General features: G+C 47.7%; 1 protein-coding gene across 9 annotated transcripts in view; it reads left to right on the top strand.

Moving 5' to 3' along the window:
• Nucleotides 1-23,870, top strand: part of STXBP5L (syntaxin binding protein 5L) — a 619,515-nt gene that overhangs the window by 523,221 nt on the left and 72,424 nt on the right. The gene's annotated exons all lie outside the window — the stretch shown is intronic.

The following is a 23,870-nucleotide window of genomic DNA, read 5'->3' as shown; positions in this document are numbered from 1 at the left end:
TAATGGACAAAACCATGTGGGGCAGGTGGGGCAGATGTAACGTGCAGGGAGAGTTGGATTTGGGTGGGTATTTTGTTTCTGTGCAGGGTAAATACTGGCTGCTTTATTTCTACACTGTGATTTAGATTTCAGTTTGAACACACCCCACCCAAATCTTACCCTCTCTGCAAATGTTATATCTGCCCCACCTGCAGTGCACATGGTTTTACCTATTTGCTAACAGATTTGCTGCTGCAATCAGGTCTGAACTAGGCCCTAAGTGATTGTTTATGTTCAGGTTTATGCTTCCGGATTTTATCACACCATGGAGCTTTGCTGTACTCTATATAAGACTGGTACTGTGAGCAGCGTCAGAGCGAGTCACCGGAGCTTTATTGCTGCGTCTTACAGCCCCAGAATCTGGTGCACAACGGTTACCCACAATGCAGACGCTGATTTGCCGTTAATCGCCTCCCTGACTGTGGTCCTGATTCATACAGTGGCGCAAATGCCGCTGCAGCTGAGAATTTGTCCAGAGCGGCTGTGCGAAAATATGTGCAAATGTCGCAGCTGTCTGGATTTGTACAGAGACGCCCGCTGGCGGCTGTGCAAATCCCAGCGGCTGTGTACAAAGACGCGCTATCCGTCACAGATCAGACGATTATTGAAGTTCTGAGTAAGCCCTATAGTCACTTTGCATGGCCGCAGGATGTAAGATGTCGGAGCTGTCACTGCCATACACGGGATCGCAGTCACAGCTTGAGACACGCCCAGGAAATGGACGAGACGCGCCTGCGTTTTTGGTGCCACTCCCGTTACCTCCCGCAAAACGCTCCCTGACTGTCAGTCACTTTGCACATAAATCCTCAGCGACCGCCGTAGCTGTATCCAACACTGTAAATGCGCAGCGCGACTTAGATGTATGCGCAGACCGACGACAATCTAGATTGTGTCTATATCTGAATTAGGTCCTATTGCCCGGGCACATAGCCTGTTATCAGCGGATAACAACTGACATAATGTAGATGTAACAATGAGGTTTCATCGGTGAGGAAATATGGCTCAAGATATAGGGAACAGCAGTGAAGAAGTGAGGCTGGAGATGTAGGGAGGAGCAGTGATGAAAAACCGCTGGAGATGTAGGGATGAGATGAGGCTATAGATGTGGGGAGGAGAAAATGAGGCTGGAGATGTGAGGAGCAGTGTGGAGATGAGGGTGGAGATGTGAGGAGCAGTGTGGAAATGTGAGGAGATGAGGGTGGAATGTGAGGAGCAGTGTGGAGATGAGGGTGGAGATGTGAGGAGCAGTGTGGAGATGAGGGTGGAGATGTGAGGAGCAGTGTGGAGATGAGGGTGGAGATGTGAGGAGCAGTGTGGAGATGAGGGTGGAGATGTGAGGAGCAGTGTGGAAATGTGAGGAGATGAGGGTGGAATGTGAGGAGCAGTGTGGAGCAGTGTGGAGATGAGGGTGGAGATGTGAGGAACAGTGTGGAGATGAGGGTGGAGATGTGAGGAGCAGTGTGGAGATGTGAGGAGCAGTGTGGAGATGAGGGTGGAGGTGTGAGGAGCAGTGTGGAGATGAGGCTGGAGATGGGAGGAGCAGTGTGGAGATGTGAGGAGCAGTGTGGAGATGAGGGTGGAGATGTGAGGAGCAGTGTGGAGATGTGAGGAGCAGTGTGGAGATGTGAGGAGCAGTGTGGAGATGAGGCTGGAGATGTGAGGAGCAGTGTGGAGATGAGGGTGGAGATGTGAGGAGCAGTGTGGAGATGAGGGTGGAGATGTGAGGAGCAGTGTGGAGATGAGGGTGGAGATGTGAGGAGCAGTGTGGAGATGTGAGGAGCAGTGTGGAGATGAGGCTGGAGATGTGAGGAGCAGTGTGGAGATGAGGGTGGAGATGTGAGGAGCAGTGTGGAGATGTGAGGAGCAGTGTGGAGATGAGGCTGGAGATGTGAGGATCAGTGTGGAGATGAGGGTGGAGATGTGAGGAGCAGTGTGGAGATGTGAGGAGATGAGGGTGGAGATGTGAGGAGCAGTGATTAAATGAAGCTGGAGATTTAGGGAGGAGTGGTGAGGAAATGAGGCTGTAAATCTATGGAGGAGTGGTGAGAAAAGGAGGCTGGAATTGTAGGGAGGAACGGTAAGATTATGAGGCTGGAGGTATAGGGAGGAACGGTAAGGTTATGAGGCTGGAGGTGTAGGGAGGAACGGGAAGGGTATGAGGCTGGAGACGTTTGAAGGAGCATTGAGGAAATGGGTCTCAAGATGTGAGGAGGAGCAGAGAGGAAATTGGGCTGGAGATGTAAGGAGTAGTGGTGAGGATGTAGCTCAAGATGTAGGGCGCAGGGGCGAGGAAGTGAGGCTGGAAATGTAGTGAGAGGTGAGAAAATGAGGCTGTAGATGTAAGGAGGAGTGAAACATAGAAACATAGAATTTGACAGCAGATAAGAACCACTTGGCCCATCTAGTCTGCCCCTTTTTTTTTTTTAACCATATTTTTATCTCAAAACTTATTTGATCCTTATTTCTTTGTAAGGAGATCCTTATGTCTATCCCATGCATATTTAAATTGCTCTACTGTCTTAGCCTCTACCACCTCTGATGGGCGGCTATTCCACTTGTCCACTACCCTTTCTGTGAAGTAATTTTCCTGATATTTCTCTTGAACCCCCCCCCCCCCCCTCCAGTCTCCGTGCATGTCCTCGTGTCCTATTGCTTCTCTTCATATGGAGAATGTTTCCCTCCTGTTAAAACCCTTGATATATTTGATAGAGATGAGCGGGTTCGGTTTCTCTGAATCCGAACCCGCCAGAACTTCATGTTTTTTTTCACGGGTCCGAGCGACTCGGATCTTCCCGCCTTGCTCGGTTAACCCGAGCGCGCCCGAACGTCATCATGACGCTGTCGGATTCTCGCGAGGCTCGGATTCTATCGCGAGACTCGGATTCTATATAAGGAGCCGCGCGTCGCCGCCATTTTCACACGTGCATTGAGATTGATAGGGAGAGGACGTGGCTGGCGTCCTCTCCGTTTAGAATAGATTAGAGAGACACTTGATTTACTAATTTTGGGGAGCATTAGGAGTACTCAGTACAGTGCAGAGTTTTGCTGATAGTGACCAGTGACCACCAGTTTTATTTATAATCCGTTCTCTGCCTGAAAAAAGCGATACACAGCACACAGTGACTCAGTCACATACATACCATATCTGTGTGCACTGCTCAGGCTCAGGCCAGTGTGCTGCATCATCTATTATCTATATATAATATTATATATATCTGTCTGACTGCTCAGCTCACACAGCTTATAATTGTGGGGGAGACTGGGGAGCACTACTGCAGTGCCAGTTATAGGTTATAGCAGGAGCCAGGAGTACATAATATATTATATAGTGAGTGACCACCAGACACACAGTGCAGTTTATTTAATATATCCGTTCTCTGCCTGAAAAAAGCGATACACACAGTGACTCAGTCAGTCACATACCATATCTGTGTGCACTGCTCAGGCTCAGGCCAGTGTGCTGCATCATCTATATATATTATATATCTGTCTGACTGCTCAGCTCACACAGCTTATAATTGTGGGGGAGACTGGGGAGCACTACTGCAGTGCCAGTTATAGGTTATAGCAGGAGCCAGGAGTACATAATATTATATTAAAATTAAACAGTGCACACTTTTGCTGCAGGAGTGCCACTGCCAGTGTGACTAGTGACCAGTGACCTGACCACCAGTATATATAATATTAGTAGTATACTATCTCTTTATCAACCAGTCTATATTAGCAGCAGACACAGTACAGTGCGGTAGTTCACGGCTGTGGCTACCTCTGTGTCGGCACTCGGCAGCCCGTCCATAATTGTATATACCACCTAACCGTGGTTTTTTTTTCTTTCTTTATACATACATACTCGTTACGAGTATACTATCTCTTTATCAACCAGTCTATATATTAGCAGCAGACACAGTACAGTGCGGTAGTTCACGGCTGTGGCTACCTCTGTGTCGGCACTCGGCAGCCCGTCCATAATTGTATATACCACCTAACCGTGGTTTTTTTTTCTTTCTTTATACATACATACTAGTTACGAGTATACTATCTCTTTATCAACCAGTCTATATATTAGCAGCAGACACAGTACAGTGCGGTAGTTCACGGCTGTGGCTACCTCTGTGTCGGCACTCGGCAGCCCGTCCATAATTGTATATACCACCTAACCGTGGTTTTTTTTTCTTTCTTTATACATACATACTAGTTACGAGTATACTATCTCTTTATCAACCAGTCTATATATTAGCAGCAGACACAGTACAGTGCGGTAGTTCACGGCTGTGGCTACCTCTGTGTCGGCACTCGGCAGCCCGTCCATAATTGTATATACCACCTAACCGTGGTTTTTTTTTCTTTCTTTATACATACATACTAGTTACGAGTATACTATCTCTTTATCAACCAGTCTATATATTAGCAGCAGACACAGTACAGTGCGGTAGTTCACGGCTGTGGCTACCTCTGTGTCGGCACTCGGCAGCCCGTCCATAATTGTATATACCACCTAACCGTGGTTTTTTTTTCTTTCTTTATACATACATACTAGTTACGAGTATACTATCTCTTTATCAACCAGTCTATATTAGCAGCAGACACAGTACAGTGCGGTAGTTCACGGCTGTGGCTACCTCTGTGTCGGCACTCGGCAGCCCGTCCATAATTGTATATACCACCTAACCGTGGTTTTTTTTTCTTTCTTTATACATACATACTAGTTACGAGTATACTATCTCTTTATCAACCAGTCTATATATTAGCAGCAGACACAGTACAGTGCGGTAGTTCACGGCTGTGGCTACCTCTGTGTCGGCACTCGGCAGCCCGTCCATAATTGTATATACCACCTAACCGTGGTTTTTTTTTCTTTCTTTATACATACATACTAGTTACGAGTATACTATCTCTTTATCAACCAGTCTATATATTAGCAGCAGACACAGTACAGTGCGGTAGTTCACGGCTGTGGCTACCTCTGTGTCGGCACTCGGCAGCCCGTCCATAATTGTATATACCACCTAACCGTGGTTTTTTTTTCTTTCTTTATACATACATACTAGTTACGAGTATACTATCTCTTTATCAACCAGTCTATATATTAGCAGCAGACACAGTACAGTGCGGTAGTTCACGGCTGTGGCTACCTCTGTGTCGGCACTCGGCAGCCCGTCCATAATTGTATATACCACCTAACCGTGGTTTTTTTTCTTTCTTTATACATACATACTAGTTACGAGTATACTATCTCTTTATCAACCAGTCTATATTAGCAGCAGACACAGTACAGTGCGGTAGTTCACGGCTGTGGCTACCTCTGTGTCGGCACTCGGCAGCCCGTCCATAATTGTATATACCACCTAACCGTGGTTTTTTTTTCTTTCTTTATACATACATACTAGTTACGAGTATACTATCTCTTTATCAACCAGTCTATATATTAGCAGCAGACACAGTACAGTGCGGTAGTTCACGGCTGTGGCTACCTCTGTGTCGGCACTCGGCAGCCCGTCCATAATTGTATATACCACCTAACCGTGGTTTTTTTTTCTTTCTTTATACATACATACTAGTTACGAGTATACTATCTCTTTATCAACCAGTCTATATATTAGCAGCAGACACAGTACAGTGCGGTAGTTCACGGCTGTGGCTACCTCTGTGTCGGCACTCGGCAGCCCGTCCATAATTGTATACTAGTATCCAATCCATCCATCTCCATTGTTTACCTGAGGTGCCTTTTAGTTGTGCCTATTAAAATATGGAGAACAAAAATGTTGAGGTTCCAAAATTAGGGAAAGATCAAGATCCACTTCCACCTCGTGCTGAAGCTGCTGCCACTAGTCATGGCCGAGACGATGAAATGCCAGCAACGTCGTCTGCCAAGGCCGATGCCCAATGTCATAGTACAGAGCATGTCAAATCCAAAACACCAAATATCAGTAAAAAAAGGACTCCAAAACCTAAAATAAAATTGTCGGAGGAGAAGCGTAAACTTGCCAATATGCCATTTACCACACGGAGTGGCAAGGAACGGCTGAGGCCCTGGCCTATGTTCATGGCTAGTGGTTCAGCTTCACATGAGGATGGAAGCACTCAGCCTCTCGCTAGAAAAATGAAAAGACTCAAGCTGGCAAAAGCAGCACAGCAAAGAACTGTGCATTCTTCGAAATCCCAAATCCACAAGGAGAGTCCAATTGTGTCGGTTGCGATGCCTGACCTTCCCAACACTGGACGTGAAGAGCATGCGCCTTCCACCATTTGCACGCCCCCTGCAAGTGCTGGAAGGAGCACCCGCAGTCCAGTTCCTGATAGTCAGATTGAAGATGTCAGTGTTGAAGTACACCAGGATGAGGAGGATATGGGTGTTGCTGGCGCTGGGGAGGAAATTGACCAGGAGGATTCTGATGGTGAGGTGGTTTGTTTAAGTCAGGCACCCGGGGAGACACCTGTTGTCCGTGGGAGGAATATGGCCGTTGACATGCCAGGTGAAAATACCAAAAAAATCAGCTCTTCGGTGTGGAGGTATTTCACCAGAAATGCGGACAACAGGTGTCAAGCCGTGTGTTCCCTTTGTCAAGCTGTAATAAGTAGGGGTAAGGACGTTAACCACCTCGGAACATCCTCCCTTATACGTCACCTGCAGCGCATTCATAATAAGTCAGTGACGAGTTCAAAAACTTTGGGTGACAGCGGAAGCAGTCCACTGACCAGTAAATCCCTTCCTCTTGTAACCAAGCTCACGCAAACCACCCCACCAACTCCCTCAGTGTCAATTTCCTCCTTCCCCAGGAATGCCAATAGTCCTGCAGGCCATGTCACTGGCAATTCTGACGAGTCCTCTCCTGCCTGGGATTCCTCCGATGCATCCTTGCGTGTAACGCCTACTGCTGCTGGCGCTGCTGTTGTTGCCGCTGGGAGTCGATGGTCATCCCAGAGGGGAAGTCGTAAGCCCACTTGTACTACTTCCAGTAAGCAATTGACTGTTCAACAGTCCTTTGCGAGGAAGATGAAATATCACAGCAGTCATCCTACTGCAAAGCGGATAACTGAGTCCTTGACAACTATGTTGGTGTTAGACGTGCGTCCGGTATCCGCCGTTAGTTCACAGGGAACTAGACAATTTATTGAGGCAGTGTGCCCCCGTTACCAAATACCATCTAGGTTCCACTTCTCTAGGCAGGCGATACCGAGAATGTACACGGACGTCAGAAAAAGACTCACCAGTGTCCTAAAAAATGCAGTTGTACCCAATGTCCACTTAACCACGGACATGTGGACAAGTGGAGCAGGGCAGGGTCAGGACTATATGACTGTGACAGCCCACTGGGTAGATGTATGGACTCCCGCCGCAAGAACAGCAGCGGCGGCACCAGTAGCAGCATCTCGCAAACGCCAACTCTTTCCTAGGCAGGCTACGCTTTGTATCACCGCTTTCCAGAATACGCACACAGCTGAAAACCTCTTACGGCAACTGAGGAAGATCATCGCGGAATGGCTTACCCCAATTGGACTCTCCTGTGGATTTGTGGCATCGGACAACGCCAGCAATATTGTGTGTGCATTAAATATGGGCAAATTCCAGCACGTCCCATGTTTTGCACATACCTTGAATTTGGTGGTGCAGAATTTTTTAAAAAACGACAGGGGCGTGCAAGAGATGCTGTCGGTGGCCAGAAAAATTGCGGGACACTTTCGGCGTACAGGCACCACGTACAGAAGACTGGAGCACCACCAAAAACTACTGAACCTGCCCTGCCATCATCTGAAGCAAGAAGTGGTAACGAGGTGGAATTCAACCCTCTATATGCTTCAGAGGTTGGAGGAGCAGCAAAAGGCCATTCAAGCCTATACAATTGAGCACGATATAGTAGGTGGAATGCACCTGTCTCAAGTGCAGTGGAGAATGATTTCAACGTTGTGCAAGGTTCTGATGCCCTTTGAACTTGCCACACGTGAAGTCAGTTCAGACACTGCCAGCCTGAGTCAGGTCATTCCCCTCATCAGGCTTTTGCAGAAGAAGCTGGAGGCATTGAAGAAGGAGCTAAAAGGGAGCGATTCCGCTAGGCATGTGGGACTTGTGGATGCAGCCCTTAATTCGCTTAACAAGGATTCACGGGTGGTCAATCTGTTGAAATCAGAGCACTACATTTTGGCCACCGTGCTCGATCCTAGATTTAAAGCCTACCTTGGATCTCTCTTTCCGGCAGACACAGGTCTGCTGGGGTTGAAAGACCTGCTGGTGACAAAATTGTCAAGTCAAGCGGAACGCGACCTGTCAACATCTCCTCCTTCACATTCTCCCGCAACTGGGGGTGCGAGGAAAAGGCTCAGAATTCCGAGCCCACCCGCTGGCGGTGATGCAGGGCAGTCTGGAGCGACTGCTGATGCTGACATCTGGTCCGGACTGAAGGACCTGACAACGATTACGGACATGTCGTCTACTGTCACTGCATATGATTCTCTCAACATTGATAGAATGGTGGAGGATTATATGAGTGACCGCATCCAAGTAGGCACGTCACACAGTCCGTACTTATACTGGCAGGAAAAAGAGGCAATTTGGAGGCCCTTGCACAAACTGGCTTTATTCTACCTAAGTTGCCCTCCCACAAGTGTGTACTCCGAAAGAGTGTTTAGTGCCGCCGCTCACCTTGTCAGCAATCGGCGTACGAGGTTACATCCAGAAAATGTGGAGAAGATGATGTTCATTAAAATGAATTATAATCAATTCCTCCGCGGAGACATTGACCAGCAGCAATTGCCTCCACAAAGTACACAGGGAGCTGAGATGGTGGATTCCAGTGGGGACGAATTGATAATCTGTGAGGAGGGGGATGTACACGGTGATATATCGGAGGGTGAAGATGAGGTGGACATCTTGCCTCTGTAGAGCCAGTTTGTGCAAGGAGAGATTAATGGCTTCTTTTTTGGGGGGGGTCCAAACCAACCCGTCATATCAGTCACAGTCGTGTGGCAGACCCTGTCACTGAAATGATGGGTTGGTTAAAGTGTGCATGTCCTGTTTTGTTTATACAACATAAGGGTGGGTGGGAGGGCCCAAGGACAATTCCATCTTGCACCTCTTTTTTCTTTTCTTTTTCTTTGCATCATGTGCTGATTGGGGAGGGTTTTTTGGAAGGGACATCCTGCGTGACACTGCAGTGCCACTCCTAGATGGGCCCGGTGTTTGTGTCGGCCACTAGGGTCGCTAATCTTACTCACACAGTCAGCTACCTCATTGCGCCTCTTTTTTTCTTTGCGTCATGTGCTGTTTGGGGAGGGTTTTTTGGAAGGGACATCCTGCGTGACACTGCAGTGCCACTCCTAGATGGGCCCGGTGTTTGTGTCGGCCACTAGGGTCGCTAATCTTACTCACACAGCTACCTCATTGCGCCTCTTTTTTTCTTTGCGTCATGTGCTGTTTGGGGAGGGTTTTTTGGAAGGGACATTCTGCGTGACACTGCAGTGCCACTCCTAGATGGGCCCGGTGTTTGTGTCGGCCACTAGGGTCGCTAATCTTACTCACACAGCTACCTCATTGCGCCTCTTTTTTTCTTTGCGTCATGTGCTGTTTGGGGAGGGTTTTTTGGAAGGGCCATCCTGCGTGACACTGCAGTGCCACTCCTAGATGGGCCCGGTGTTTGTGTCGGCCACTAGGGTCGCTAATCTTACTCACACAGCTACCTCATTGCGCCTCTTTTTTTCTTTGCGTCATGTGCTGTTTGGGGAGGGTTTTTTGGAAGGGACATCCTGCGTGACACTGCAGTGCCACTCCTAGATGGGCCCGGTGTTTGTGTCGGCCACTAGGGTCGCTTATCTTACTCACACAGCGACCTCGGTGCAAATTTTAGGACTAAAAATAATATTGTGAGGTGTGAGGTATTCAGAATAGACTGAAAATGAGTGTAAATTATGGTTTTTGAGGTTAATAATACTTTGGGATCAAAATGACCCCCAAATTCTATGATTTAAGCTGTTTTTTAGTGTTTTTTGAAAAAAACACCCGAATCCAAAACACACCCGAATCCGACAAAAAAAATTCGGTGAGGTTTTGCCAAAACGCGTTCGAACCCAAAACACGGCCGCGGAACCGAACCCAAAACCAAAACACAAAACCCGAAAAATTTCAGGCGCTCATCTCTAATATTTGAAAGTTTCTATCATGTCCCCCCTTTCCCTTTTCTGCTCCAAACTATACATATTGAGATTTTTTAGTCTTTCTGGGAATGTTGTGTGATGTAGGCCATGCACCATTTTAGTCGCTCTTCTTTGTACACTCTCTAATGTATTAATATCCTTTTAAAGATATGGCCTCCAGAATTGAACGCAGTATTCTAGATGAGACCGCACCAATGACCTATACAGTGGCATTATTACTTCTCTCTGCTGCTGATTCCTCTCCCAATGCAGCCAAGCATCTGACTAGCCTTCTTCATTGCTTTGTTACATTGCTTTCCTGCCTTTATATCACCTGAAATAGTGACTCCTAGATCCCTTTCCTCCTCAGTAGTTCCCAGTATAGTGCCATTAATACTATATTTATCCTTTATGTCACCTGAAATAGTGACTCCTAGATCCCTTTCCTCCTCAGTAGTTTCCAGTATAGTGCCATTAATACTATATTTATCCTTTATGTCACCTGAAATAGTGACTCCTAGATCCCTTTCCTCCTCAGTAGTTTCCAGTATAGAGCCATTAATACTATATTTATCCTTTATGTCACCTGAAATAGTGACTCCTAGATCCCTTTTCTCCTCAGTAGTTTCCAGTATAGCGCCATTAATACTATATTTATCCTTTATGTCACCTGAAATAGTGACTCCTAGATCCCTTTCCTCCTCAGTAGTTTCCAGTATAGCGCCATTAATACTATATTTATTCTTTATGTCACCTGAAATAGTGACTCCTAGATCCCTTTCCTCCTCAGTAGTTTCCAGTATACTGCCATTAATACTATATTTATCCTTTATGTCACCTGAGATAGTGACTCCTAGATCCCTTTCCTCCTCAGTAGTTTCCAGTAATAATACTATATTTAGTCTTTGGATTTTTGAGACCCAAGTGCATGATTTAGCATTTTTGGGCATTAAATTGTAATTGCCACACTCTTGACCATTCCTTTAGTCTACCTAGATCCTCAGTTTTACCCCACCTGGTGTGTCTACCCTGTTGCATACCTTTGTGTCATCTGCAAAAAGGCAAACTTTCCCTTTAATGCCATTTGCAATGTCACCAATAAAGATATAAAAAAGCACTGGTCCAAGTACAGATCCCCGGGGTACTCCACTGGTAACACTTCCCTCCTGTGAATGCACTCCATTTACCACAACTCTCTGTTTTCTATCCTTCAACCAAGATCTTATCCATTCAATAATCCTAGTATCCAATCCCAAACTTTCAAGTTTATTTAGCAGTCTGCGATGTGGAACAGTGACAAAAGCCTTACTAAAGTCTAGATAAGCTATATCCATGGCTCCACCTTTATCCATCACTTTAGTCACACAGTCAAAAAAGTCAATAAGATTTGTTTGACATGATCTCCCCCCAGTGAATCCATGCTGTTTGGGATCCTGTAAATTGCTGGATTTGAGATAATCTACAACTCTTTCTTTTAAGAGTGTTTCCATCAATTTCCCTACTACTGATGTAAGACTCACTTTAGTATAAGGGCCCTAGGCTGATAGATGTGGGTCCCTTTTTTCCAGGTGTTCCAGATTGTTGAATATTGGCCCTGGGAAACTGGAGATATCTGACTTCAAATCAGTGGTCTCCATCGAAGCCTGTTAATTGCTCTTCCCAGCCAGATATCTCGGGTCCTGTCTGACTTAGAGTTTTTCCAAAAGCTGGGACTCTCCCCTTTCGGTGGTCACTGGCAGCTTGTCTCTACTATGCACAGAACCAGAGATATCAGCCTTCCAGCAGCTGGTCCCTGCTCCAACTCCACACGCCTGGTATGCAGTTTTATATTTTCGTTGGTGGATTGCTCTGGCTCCTGAAGTGGGATCCCCAAGTCCCCAGAACCTCCTGAATGGTGGCACTCTAGTTTTTTTTATCTTTGTGAAAGTTAAGAAATCTGTTTTCCAGGAACTGGAGATATGTGCAGTCAATCAAGCTGCCCTCCCACTGGAAAATGAGGAATATTAAGCCCACTCCACTATCCACCCCTCCCCTGCATATTAAACACCCCCTACCACCCTGGAAGTCATGTACTGGGGCCCCTTCATTGAGCACAATGCCCCCTTCTACAGTTTAGTGTTTCCTCCTGCCCCATCTCCCACCATCTGTGCAGTAAAGGAGTAATTAGCAGAAATTACTGCTCCAGGTCCTACATACTGAGTGGAAGATAGAACACCCCTTACCACCCGCGGGGCGTCAAAGCTGCCGCTTATATCACCCTCCACCCCTACCGCTGGAGGATGGATTGGGACCCCAGTGTATTGCTTTGCCCAGGGGCCTACACTGCTGTTAAGATGGCCCTGGGCATGCCTATATTCTGTGTGTGACTGCGACTGTATTTACATGCAAAATGCTATCATACAGTGTGTTCATGGAAATCACTGTAACGCAGCATTTTGTATGCAGATACAGTCACACACAGAATATAGGCATGCTGCATATCATTTTAATCAACGGAAGCTACTTGTGCGTCCTATTACATTACGTTGCATCTAAGATGCAAAAAAAGCAGAGAAAGATTCTCGGCGCTAATGAATCCCACCACGGCATGGCGCGACTTCAAGGGCTGCTTAGCGTGACTGCAGCAATGATGTAAGAGGACACATCTGTAGGCTGGAGATGTTAGGAGGAGCGATGAGGTATTGAGGCTGGAAATGTTGGGAGGAGAGATGAGGTAATAAGGCTGGAGATGTAGGGAGGAGCATTGAGGAAATGGGGCTTGGGGTGTAGGGAGGAGCAATGAGGAGATTAGGCTGGCAATGTAGGGAGGAGTGGTGAGGAGATGAGGCTGGAGATGTAGGGAGGAGCGGTGAGGAGATGAGGCTATAGGTGTAGGGAGGAGTGGTGATAAGATGAGGCTGGAGATGTAGGGAGGAGTGGTGAGGAGATGATGAAGATGTAGGGAGGAGCGATGTGGAGATGAGGCTGGAGTTGTAGGGAGGAGTGGTGAGGAGATGAGGCTGGAGATGTAGGGAGGAGCAGTGAGGAGATGAGGCTGTGTATGTAGGGAGGAGCGGTGAGGAGATGAGGCTGGAGATGTAGGGAGCAGCAGTGAGGAGATGAGGCTGTGTATGTAGGGAGGAGCGGTGAGGAGATGAGGCTGGAGATGTAGGGAGCAGCAGTGAGGAGATGAGGCTGTGTATGTAGGGAGGAGCGGTGAGGAGATGAGGCTGGAGATGTAGGGAGGAGCAGTGAAGAGATGAGGCTGGAGATGTAGGGAGGAGTGGAGAGGAGGCTGGAGATGTAGGGAGGAGCAGTGAGATGAAGCTGGAGATGTAGGAAGGAGTGGTGAGGAGATGAGGCTGAAGGTGTAGGGAGGAGCGGTGAGGAGATGAGGCTGGAGATGTAGGGAGCAGCAGTGAGGAGATGAGGCTGTGTATGTAGGGAGGAGCGGTGAAGAGATGAGGCTGGAGATGTAGGGAGGAGCAGTGAGGAGATGAGGCTGTGTATGTAGGGAGGAGTGATGAGGAGATGAGGCTGGAGATGTAGGGAGGAGCAGTGAAGAGATGAGGCTGAAGATGTAGGGAGGAGTGGAGAGGAGGCTGGAGATGTAGGGAGGAGCAGTGAGATGAGGCTGGAGATGTAGGAAGGAGTGGTGAGGAGATGAGGCTGGAGATGTAGGGAGCAGCAGTGAGGAGATGAGGCTGTGTATGTAGGGAGGAGCGATGAGGTGATGAGGCTGAAGATGTAGGGAGCAGCAGTGAGGAGATGAGGCTGTGTATGTAGGGAGGAGCGATGAGGAGATGAGGCTGAAGATGTAGGGAGCAGCAGTGAGGAGATGAGGCTGGAGATGTAAGGAGCAGCAGCGAGGAGATGAGGCTGTGTATGTAGGGAGGAGCGGTGAGGAGATGAGGCTGTGTATGTAGGGAGGAGCGGTGAGGAGATGAGGCTGGAGATGTAGGGAGGAGCGGTGAGGAGATGAGGCTGGAGATGTAGGGAGGAGCGGTGAGGAGATGAGGCTGGAGATGTAGGGAGGAGCGGTGAGGAGATGAGGCTGGAGATGTAGGGAGGAGTGGTGAGATGAGGCTGGAGGTGTAGGGAGGAGTGGAGAGGAGGCTGGAGATGTAGGGAGGAGCAGTGAGATGAAGCTGGAGATGTAGGAAGGAGTGGTGAGGAGATGAGGGTGAAGGTATAGGGAGGAGCAGTAAGAATCAGAATCAGCTGTATTGGCCAGGTGTACTCACGTACACTAGGAATTCTTCGTGGTACAATGCATCGCCAAGCAGCAACATGAAAGGGGAATACATAGCATAAGAAGGGTGAAGAACGTAGCATACATTACAAACATTACACGTATGAGGTCATACTGCACATTGCAACTGTACAATAGACTCGACATAATGGGGGTAATTCCAAGTTGATCGCAGCAGGAAATTTTTTAGCACTGCAGGGGGGGGGTAGATATAACATGTGCAGAGAGAGTTAGATTTGGGTGTGGTGAGTTCAATCTGCAATCTAAATTGCAGTGTAAAAATAAAGCAGCCAGTATTTACCCTGCACAGAAACAAAATAACCCACCCAAAACTAACTCTCTCTGCACATGTTATATCTGCCCCCCCCCCCCCTGCAGTTCACATGGTTTTGGCCAACTGCTAAAAAATTTCCTGCTGCGATCAACTTGGAATTACCCCCATTATACAGGCAAGACTAAAAACGAAGGCTGCTTGGCAGAGCATCACCGAGGCAGCCATCCGCGGCGCTAACTAGAACTCAAACAGTGCACATAATACAGAAGATTTAAGTATTACATCAAAAGATAAACCACACAGACAAAGACACAGAAAGAATAATGCATGATCGGTGTAGGCATTTTAGGTAATAACCTCCATGGGCTGAGTATTCCACCCTCACAAGGTACCAGGTGCGGCAGCCATCTTAGGCGCACTGTGTAGGATTACCCAGGGTGGAATAGTCTACCCCTAGAAGAGAACACAAAATGGGGAGATTGCAGAGTCCTTAAGTTCAGAGTAGGGTTCCAATAAAACCATCAGGTCCATGTGTTTTTCATCCCATCCACAAGCGCACCAGATATGGCAGCCATGTTGGGCGCACTACGAAGGCTACACAGTGGGAGATGAGCCATACAAGGGCCAAATGCATGTATGGGAAAACTGACACGTGTGTAGGAGTATGCTACACCCTGCATGGAAAGATCCAAATGAAGCACACCCCGCCCACAGGGGAACCACCGAGGCAGCCATGTGGGGCGCACTGTGTAGGTTACTGCTGGCAGGGTGTGCAACCAATGGAGGTACACATTACAGGAATAGCACACAGTGGGGGTACACATTACAGGAATAGCACACAGTGGTGATACACATTACAGGAATAGCACACAGTGGTGATACACATTACAGGAATAGCACACAGTGGAGGTACACATTACAGGAACAGCACACAGTGAAGGTACACATTACAGGAATAGCACACAGTGGTGATACACATTACAGGAATAGCACACAGTGGGGGTACACATTACAGGAATAGCACACAGTGGAGGTACACATTACAGGAATAGCACACAGTGGAGGTACACATTACAGGAATAGCACACAGTGGTGATACACATTACAGGAATAGCACACAGTGGAGGTACACATTACAGGAATAGCACACAGCGGTGGTACACATTACAGGAATAGCACACAGTGGAGGTACACATTACAGGAATAGCACACAGTGGGGGTACACATTACAGGAATAGCACACAGTGGTGATACACATTACAGGAATAGCACACAGTGGTGATACACATTACAGGAATAGCACACAGTGGAGGTACACATTACAGGAACAGCACACAGTGGAGGTACACATTACAGGAATAGCACACAGTGGTGATACACATTACAGGAATAGCACACAGTGGAGGTACACATTACAGGAATAGCACACAGTGGAGGTACACATTACAGGAACAGCACACAGTGGAGGTACACATTACAGGAATAGCACACAGTGGTGATACACATTACAGGAATAGCACACAGTGGAGGTACACATTACAGGAATAGCACACAGTGGAGGTGCACATTACAGGAACAGCACACAGTGGTGATACACATTACAGGAATAGCACACAGTGGAGGTACACATTACAGGAATAGCACACAGTGAAGGTACACATTACAGGAATAGCACACAGTGGAGGTACACATTACAGGAACAGCACACAGTGGTGGTACACATTACAGGAACAGCACACAGTGGAGGTACACATTACAGGAATAGGACACAGTGGAGGTACACATTACAGGAACAGCACACAGTGGAGGTACACATTACAGGAATAGGACACAGTGGAGGTACACATTACAGGAATAGCACACAGTGGAGGTACACATTACAGGAACAGCACACAGTGGAGGTACACATTACAGGAATAGGACACAGTGGAGGTACACATTACAGGAATAGCACACAGTGGAGGTACACATTACAGGAATAGCACACAGTGGTGGTACACATTACAGGAATAGCACACAGTGGTGGTACACATTACAGGAATAGGACACAGTGGAGGTACACATTACAGGAATAGCACACAGTGGAGGTACACATTACAGGAATAGCACACAGTGGAGGTACACATTACAGGAATAGCACACAGTGGTGGTACACATTACAGGAATAGCACACAGTGGAGGTACACATTACAGGAATAGCACACAGTGGAGGTACACATTACAGGAATAGCACACAGTGGAGGTACACATTACAGGAATAGCACACAGTGGAGGTACACATTACAGGAATAGCACACAGTGGAGGTACACATTACAGGAACAGCACACAGTGGAGGTACACATTACAGGAATAGGACACAGTGGAGGTACACATTACAGGAATAGCACACAGTGGAGGTACACATTACAGGAACAGCACACAGTGGAAGTACACATTATAGGAACAGCACACAGTGGAGGTACACATTACAGGAACAGCACACAGTGGAAGTACACATTATAGGAACAGCACACAGTGGAGGTACACATTACAGGAACAGCACACAGTGGAGGTACACATTACAGGAACAGCACACAGTGGAGGTACACATTACAGGAACAGCACACAGTGGAGGTACACATTACAGGAATAGCACACAGTGGAGGTACACATTACAGGAACAGCACACAGTGGAAGTACACATTATAGGAACAGCACACAGTGGAGGTACACATTACAGGAACAGCACACAGTGGAAGTACACATTATAGGAACAGCACACAGTGGAGGTACACATTACAGGAACAGCACACAGTGGAGGTACACATTACAGGAACAGCACACAGTGGAGGTACACATTACAGGAACAGCACACAGTGGAGGTACACATTACAGGAATAGCACACAGTGGAGGTACACATTACAGGAACAGCACACAGTGGAGGTACACATTACAGGAACAGCACACAGTGGAGGTACACATTACAGGAACAGCACACAGTGGTGGTACACATTACAGGAATAGCACACAGTGGAGGTACACATTACAGGAATAGGACACAGTGGAGGTACACATTACAGGAATAGCACACAGTGGAGGTACACATCACAGGAACAGCACACAGTGGTGGTACACATTACAGGAACAGCACACAGTGGTGGTACACATTACAGGAACAGCACACAGTGGAGGTACACATTACAGGAATAGCACACAGTGGAGGTACACATTACAGGAACAGCACACAGTGGAGGTACACATTACAGGAACAGCACACAGTGGAGGTACACATTACAGGAACAGCACACAGTGGAGGTACACATTACAGGAACAGCACACAGTGGAGGTACACATTACAGGAACAGCACACAGTGGAGGTACACATTACAGGAATAGCACACAGTGGAGGTACACATTACAGGAACAGCACACAGTGGAGGTACACATTACAGGAACAGCACACAGTGGAGGTACACATTACAGGAACAGCACACAGTGGAGGTACACATTACAGGAACAGCACACAGTGGAGGTACACATTACAGGAACAGCACACAGTGGTGGTACACATTACAGGAATAGCACACAGTGGAGGTACACATTACAGGAATAGGACACAGTGGAGGTACACATTACAGGAATAGCACACAGTGGAGGTACACATCACAGGAACAGCACACAGTGGTGGTACACATTACAGGAACAGCACACAGTGGTGGTACACATTACAGGAACAGCACACAGTGGAGGTACACATTACAGGAATAGCACACAGTGGAGGTACACATTACAGGAACAGCACACAGTGGAGGTACACATTACAGGAACAGCACACAGTGGAGGTACACATTACAGGAACAGCACACAGTGGAGGTACACATTACAGGAACAGCACACAGTGGAGGTACACATTACAGGAATAGCACACAGTGGAGGTACACATTACAGGAACAGCACACAGTGGAGGTACACATTACAGGAACAGCACACAGTGGAGGTACACATTACAGGAATAGCACACAGCGGAGGTACACATTACAGGAATAGGACACAGTGGAGGTACACATTACAGGAATAGCACACAGTGGAGGTACACATTACAGGAATAGGACACAGTGGAAGTACACATTACAGGAACAGCACACAGTGGAGGTACACATTACAGGAACAGCACACAGTGGTGGTACACATTACAGGAATAGCACACAGTGGAGGTACACATTACAGGAACAGCACACAGTGGAGGTACACATTACAGGAACAGCACACAGTGGAGGTACACATTACAGGAACAGCACACAGTGGAAGTACACATTATAGGAACAGCACACAGTGGAGGTACACATTACAGGAACAGCACACAGTGGAGGTACACATTACAGGAACAGCACACAGTGGAGGTACACATTACAGGAACAGCACACAGTGGAGGTACACATTACAGGAATAGCACACAGTGGAGGTACACATTACAGGAACAGCACACAGTGGAGGTACACATTACAGGAACAGCACACAGTGGAGGTACACATTACAGGAACAGCACACAGTGGAGGTACACATTACAGGAACAGCACACAGTGGAGGTACACATTACAGGAATAGCACACAGCGGAGGTACACATTACAGGAATAGGACACAGTGGAGGTACACATTACAGGAATAGGACACAGTGGAGGTACACATTACAGGAATAGCACACAGTGGAGGTACACATTACAGGAACAGCACACAGTTGTGGTACACATTACAGGAATAGCACACAGTGGAGGTACACATTACAGGAACAGCACACAGTGGAGGTACACATTACAGGAACAGCACACAGTGGAGGTACACATTACAGGAATAGGACACAGTGGAGGTACACATTACAGGAATAGGACACAGTGGAGGTACACATTACAGGAATAGCACACAGTGGAGGTACACATTACAGGAACAGCACACAGTGGAGGTACACATTACAGGAACAGCACACAGTGGTGGTACACATTACAGGAATAGCACACAGTGGAGGTACACATTACAGGAACAGCACACAGTGGAGGTACACATTACAGGAACAGCACACAGTGGAGGTACACATTACAGGAATAGCACACAGCGGAGGTACACATTACAGGAATAGGACACAGTGGAGGTACACATTACAGGAATAGCACACAGTGGAGGTACACATTACAGGAACAGCACAGAGTGGTGGTACACATTACAGGAATAGCACACAGTGGAGGTACACATTACAGGAACAGCACACAGTGGAGGTACACATTACAGGAACAGCACACAGTGGAGGTACACATTACAGGAACAGCACACAGTGGAAGTACACATTACAGGAACAGCACACAGTGGAGGTACACATTACAGGAACAGCACACAGTGGAGGTACACATTACAGGAACAGCACACAGTGGAGGTACACATTACAGGAACAGCACACAGTGGAGGTACACATTACAGGAACAGCACACAGTGGTGGTACACATTACAGGAATAGCACACAGTGGAGGTACACATTACAGGAACAGCACACAGTGGAGGTACACATTACAGGAATAGCACACAGTGGAGGTACACATTACAGGAACAGCACACAGTGGAGGTACACATTACAGGAACAGCACACAGTGGAGGTACACATTACAGGAATAGCACACAGCGGAGGTACACATTACAGGAATAGGACACAGTGGAGGTACACATTACAGGAATAGCACACAGTGGAGGTACACATTACAGGAACAGCACACAGTGGTGGTACACATTACAGGAATAGCACACAGTGGAGGTACACATTACAGGAACAGCACACAGTGGAGGTACACATTACGGGAACAGCACACAGTGGAGGTACACATTACGGGAACAGCACACAGTGGAAGTACACATTACGGGAACAGCACACAGTGGAGGTACACATTACGGGAACAGCACACAGTGGAGGTACACATTACAGGAACAGCACACAGTGGAGGTACACATTACAGGAACAGCACACAGTGGAGGTACACATTACAGGAACAGCACACAGTGGTGGTACACATTACAGGAATAGCACACAGTGGAGGTACACATTACAGGAACAGCACACAGTGGAGGTACACATTACAGGAACAGCACACAGTGGAGGTACACATTACAGGAACAGCACACAGTGGAGGTACACATTACAGGAATAGCACACAGCGGAGGTACACATTACAGGAATAGGACACAGTGGAGGTACACATTACAGGAATAGCACACAGTGGAGGTACACATTACAGGAACAGCACACAGTGGAGGTACACATTACAGGAACAGCACACAGTGGAGGTACACATTACAGGAACAGCACACAGTGGAGGTACACATTACAGGAACAGCACACAGTGGAGGTACACATTACAGGAACAGCACACAGTGGAGGTACACATTACAGGAACAGCACACAGTGGAGGTACACATTACAGGAACAGCACACAGTGGTGGTACACATTACAGGAACAGCACACAGTGGAGGTACACATTACAGGAACAGCACACAGTGGAGGTACACATTACAGGAACAGCACACAGTGGAGGTACACATTACAGGAACAGCACACAGTGGAGGTACACATTACAGGAACAGCACACAGTGGAGGTACACATTACAGGAACAGCACACAGTGGAGGTACACATTACAGGAACAGCACACAGTGGTGGTACACATTACAGGAATAGCACACAGTGGAGGTACACATTACAGGAACAGCACACAGTGGAGGTACACATTACAGGAACAGCACACAGTGGAGGTACACATTACAGGAACAGCACACAGTGGAGGTACACATTACAGGAACAGCACACAGTGGAGGTACACATTACAGGAACAGCACACAGTGGAGGTACACATTACAGGAACAGCACACAGTGGGGTGGAAGTACGCTGTAAGAAGAAAGAGAAGAGAAAAACTCATATGCAGGAAAACTGTAATAACATTATTTTGTGAAAATGATAACTGTCCTGGTCTCATGAGATCTGTGCGGGTGCATGTGAGAATGTGGGGAGCAGTGCGGGAGGGTGGGGAGCAGTGCGGGAGGGTGTGAGAATGTGGGTGGCACACTAATGTCCAATGGAACTGACCCCGCAAAGTCTGGTCCTGATGCGCACGCCCCTCAGTGCCCTGCTCAGCTTGAGGGGTAGTCCTGGGGGCAGTCATGATGTTCTTGGACAGAGGAGTAGTAGGCATTGGTCCTGGTGTTCTCATGGCAGAGGTGAGGAGAGGCCACATAATGGTCCTGAGTTGCAGTGTTTGGGGAACTAGTTTAATTAGAGATTTTAGCGTAGTCCAAATCCAGTTCAAACTCCGGTTCTAACTTCATTCTTAAAACACATATTTAACAGATGCATTCTTCACAAATGCAAGCAGGCCAAGTCCTGACTGCAGACCTTGATAATATTGCTCTTAAATGCTCCAACTATGGGGGTCATTCCGAGTTGTTCGCTCTGTAAAAATCTTCGCATCGCAGCGATTTTCCGCTTAATGCGCATGCGCAATGTCCGCACTGCGACTGCGCCAAGTAAATTTGCTATGCACTTAGGAATTTTACTCACGGCATTTTCATCGTTCTGGCGATCGTAATGTGATTGACAGGAAATGGGTGTTACTGGGCGGAAACAGGACGTTTTATGGGTGTGTGGGGAAAAACGCTACCGTTTCCGGAAAAAACGCAGGAGTGGCCGGAGAAACGGAGGAGTGTCTGGGCGAACGCTGGGTGTGTTTGTGACGTCAAACCAGGAACGACAAGCACTGAACTGATCGCAGATGCCGAGTAAGTCTGGAGCTACTCAGAAACTGCTACGAGGTGTGTAATCGCAATATTGCGAATACATCGTTCGCAATTTTAAGATGCTAAGATTCACTCTCAGTAGGCGGCGGCTTAGCATGAGCAAATCTGCTAAAATTCACTTGCGAGCGAACAACTCGGAATGACCCTCTATATCAGCTGGCAAAGGGGGAGGTGTGCAATCAGAAGTTCAGCTAATTAACAGAGGGGATTTTGCATTGAAGAAGGATCACAGACATTTGCAGACAAACTTTCTTGGGGTGTGAAAAGTGTAGCCAGAGAGAGATGAGAGACTCAGATATACAAGCATGAAGATGTGAAGAGGAGAGATGGTTTTCAGTTGGAGGCTGAGGCTGGAGATGTAGGAAGGAGTGATGAGGAGATGAGGCTGAAGGTGTAGGGAGGAGCAGTGAGGAGATGAGGCAGGAGATGTAGGGAGGAGTGGAGAGGAGATGAGGCTGTAGGTGTAGGGAGAAGCAGTAAGGAGATGAGGCTGGAGATGTAGGGAGGAGTGGTGAGGAGATGAGGCTGGAGATGTAGGGAGGAGTGGTGAGGAGATGAGGCTGGAGATGTAGAGAGCAGCAGTGAGGAGATGAGGCTGGAGATGTAGAGAGCAGCAGTGAGGAGATGAGGCTGGAGATGTAGGGAGGAGTGGTGAGGAGATAAGGCTGGAGATGTAGGGAGGAGTGGTGAGGAGATAAGGCTGGAGATGTAGGGAGGAGTGGTGAGGAGATAAGGCTGGAGATGTAGGGAGGAGCGGTGAGGAGATGAGTCTGGAGATGTAGGGATGAGCGGTGAGGAAATGAGGCTGGAGATGTAGGAGGAGCGGTGAGGATAATGATGCTGGGTATGTAGGGAGGAATGGTGAGGAGATGAGGCTGGAGATGTAGGGAGGAGCGGTGAGGAGATGAGTCTGGAGATGTAGGGAGGAGTGGTGAGGAGATGAGGCTGGAGATGTAGGGAGAAGCAGTGAGGTAATGAAGCAGGAAATGTAGGGATGAGTGCTGAGGAGATGAGGCAGGAGTTGTAGGGAGCAGGGGTGAGGAGATGATGCTGCAGATGTAGGAAGAGCGGTGAGGAAATGAGGCTGGAGATGTAGGTAGGAGCAGTGAGAAAATGAGGCTGGAGATGTAGGGAGGAGCGGTTAGGAGATGAGGCTGGAGATGTAGGGAGGAGATGAGGGTGGAGATGTAGGGAGGAGCAGTTAGGTAATGACGCTGAAAGTGTAGGGTGGAGCGGTGAACAAATGAGGCTGAGTATCTAGGGAGGATCGTTGAGGAGATGAGGCTGGAGATGTAGGGAGGAGTGATGAGGAGATGAGGCTGGAGATGTAGGGAGGAATGGTGAGGAGATGTAGGGAGGACCGATGAGGTAATGAGGCTGGAGGTGTAGATGGG

This window comes from Pseudophryne corroboree, chromosome 2, assembly GCF_028390025.1.
Source record: "Pseudophryne corroboree isolate aPseCor3 chromosome 2, aPseCor3.hap2, whole genome shotgun sequence".
NCBI lineage: Eukaryota > Metazoa > Chordata > Amphibia > Anura > Myobatrachidae > Pseudophryne > Pseudophryne corroboree.
The sequence above is the reverse complement of the archived record's forward strand: the minus strand, read 5'-3'. Positions and strand labels throughout refer to the sequence as shown.